This window comes from Epinephelus moara, chromosome 24, assembly GCF_006386435.1.
Source record: "Epinephelus moara isolate mb chromosome 24, YSFRI_EMoa_1.0, whole genome shotgun sequence".
Classification (NCBI taxonomy): Eukaryota; Metazoa; Chordata; class Actinopteri; order Perciformes; family Serranidae; genus Epinephelus; species Epinephelus moara.
The window spans coordinates 45407785-45410641 of NC_065529.1; positions in this window are offsets into that span (position 1 = coordinate 45407785).

Below are 2857 nucleotides of genomic sequence, written 5' to 3' on the forward strand. Positions count from 1 at the left end.
ATCAAATCCACAAAAACTCTGTCTGAATACATTGCTCTTCTTAATGGGTTCAGTTGACTATTTAATCTGCAATTTCCTATGACCTGTATCCCAAACACACACCATGTGAAACTGTACGTGGGCAACAGTGCACTCAATGGGTATGGACTTGTAGTATTTATTACATGACAGTGTAAATTTTGGCAGCTATTACTTAAATTTTTGTCATTTTTATCTTTCATATATTTTTAGTTTTAGACAATGAAAACTTGAAACGTTTTAGTCAACAAAACGTCATGACATTTAAGTCATTACTTTTTCTGTCTTTATGCTAATCCAATGATGCTAATACAGGTATCAGAAATTACAATCAAGGTAAAAGGTTGTCTCAAAATTTTAGTAAGACATGATATTTTTCTACAGCTACAAATAATTTCTACACACTAACAAACTTTAATTTCTCCAGCAGCGTTTTGACAGCTTTAAGGGCTGATTTACAAGCACACATATACTGATCATCATTCGATTGGCTCAAATTTATGGTCTTAAAAAAAAACATACTTACCAGGTTCGTAAACTCAGACTTACCAATCTCATTGTTCAGAAGCAGAAAAATAACTTTGTGTCAGCCTGAATTCTTTCCTAATCTGCAACATGTTAGTCTGAAGGTTTAAACTCGAGTCCTCCCACAGAGTTGGTGAGTCTCCTACCTGTGGGTTTAGCGCTAGCAGTGGTAGTTGCATTGTACACAGTGAATGTAATTTGGGAACATTCAGCAGCTGTACTGTGGTGATTGGATGGTTTTACAGGATCACATCCATCCAACCCGGTCTCACTCTGAAGGTGTTGAATACTGGTGCTCGGACAGTGACTTCGATGAAAAAGCCATCCTTTCACATCAGCATGATACGCGACCGGTTGCCATTATTCTGTAACGGCACATGGGGGCATTGGGAGAAATGTGGTCAGGCAACAACATAAGTTGCCTGGCCACATTTGGGATGGGTGGTGGATGGATCCAACAACCACCGGCTTTCATTGGGAGGCTGGTGTTTGCTTAGCCCATATGATTGTAAAGCCAAACCCTGTTCTTTTTTTCTAAGCCCAACCACATGTGTGTGTTGGCCAAATGTAACCAAGGAAGAAAAAAGACATTGATTTGTGATGTTGTACCTACGTAGCGCGTTTATTGTGAAATAGACTGTATGCAAACATTTCCTGTGAAAACAGATGTGTACTTTGAAAACAGATGATGCATGTAACAGGCTGAAGTTGACACGGTGTCCCAGAATGTGAACGGAACCTTGCACGTCATATCTCAACATGGAAAGTCCATGAGCAAATGTCGATATGTGAAGAGGTCAGAGTGAGAATTTGTTGATTTATTAGTTATCCATGACTGTGAGGACGACACAAGGTGGGCGGCTGTGGTCAGAGGTAGAACGGGTCGTCCATTAATCGGAAGATCAGTGGTCCAATGTCCGGCTCCTCCAGTCTGCATGTTAAAGTATCCTTGAGCAAGATACTGAACCCCAAATTGCTCCCAATGATGCTTCCATTGGCGTGTGAGGGTGTCAAAAACTGAGTAGCAGGTGGCACCAGCCACCAGTGAGTGGTCCGATGATTAGAAAGGCACTATACAAACGTAGGTCTATTTACCATTACCATTTACAAGAATATGGCCTGAAATCACATGAGGACATTTTCAATTACTTTGTCTCTTGCTTCAGCTTGGAGATGTGTTCTAGCCACGAGTCCCCTACATTCCACGAACTCCCTTAACTTTTTTAGTCTAATAAATAAACAAAATAAACTTGAATAATGTCAAGAAAGGAAATATTCTCAACTGAAAAATACAAGCGTAAAGTTTTTAAATTCAAGTTTCAAACACATTCAAACTCTCAAACTCTCTTTTCACTGTTCCAACATTCATCAACGCTGGTTTTGGAAATAAATTCTTGATTCACAGAGTTTTGAAAACATGTTGTCTGATTATATCGCTGCTGACCTTCTATGGTGATGTCAGTTGCTGATATATTGCTCCAATTGCAGAACTCTGAAGTTTTGTAAACTATTTCACATCTCCACTCCTTTGGTTAAATCTATGATTACGCTCTTTTTGTTGTACTGTACAGTTACTTGGATAAAACTGCTGTGAGGAGCTGCTGGCTGTGTGGCTGCCAGTCAGCATACAAAAGCATGGGTCAAAAGTGTTTTCATACTGTACTCCCACTGCCAGAACAGGTAGACAAAGGTGTGAGAGTTAACTCATTATCCAAAACTGCTTATTATTTTGTCTCGTTCTGTCTGACCTTGGGTCTGATTCAGTCCCTTCTCGTTCACTCACTGTAACAGGCAGCGTAAAGTAGTCATTCAAAAAGATTTGTTCATTTTTTCCAATGTTGCTCACTACTACAGGCCACAGAGCTCACACCTAAGCACCTTTTCATTGAAATCTTAAATCATTCAAACATCATACATCATGCAGCCAGCAGCTCCTCAAAGCAAAATTCCAAATAGGCGTTATTTGGACAAAGTGATCACATAATGTGATTCTAAATGGTTACATTCTTACCTGAAAAAAACAACAGTCTGTTAAACTTAAAAACTTAAATTTAAATGGATATAAGCAATCAGAATTTAAAATATAAAATATAAAACATAAAATCTGCTTTGCAATTTACCTATGGCTAAGTCCCGCCCTCAAACGCGATGAGCCAATCACAGTGCATATAGCCATTCCCATACACTTGGACATTCTCTGCCTGGACGTTCATTGAAATGCATTACAGAAAGTCAGTTTTGTTCGGTTTTATGAGCTTTTTCAGAGATTTGAAGTTTAAAAATGGTCAAACGGTGTGCATGGGGTACATGCAAC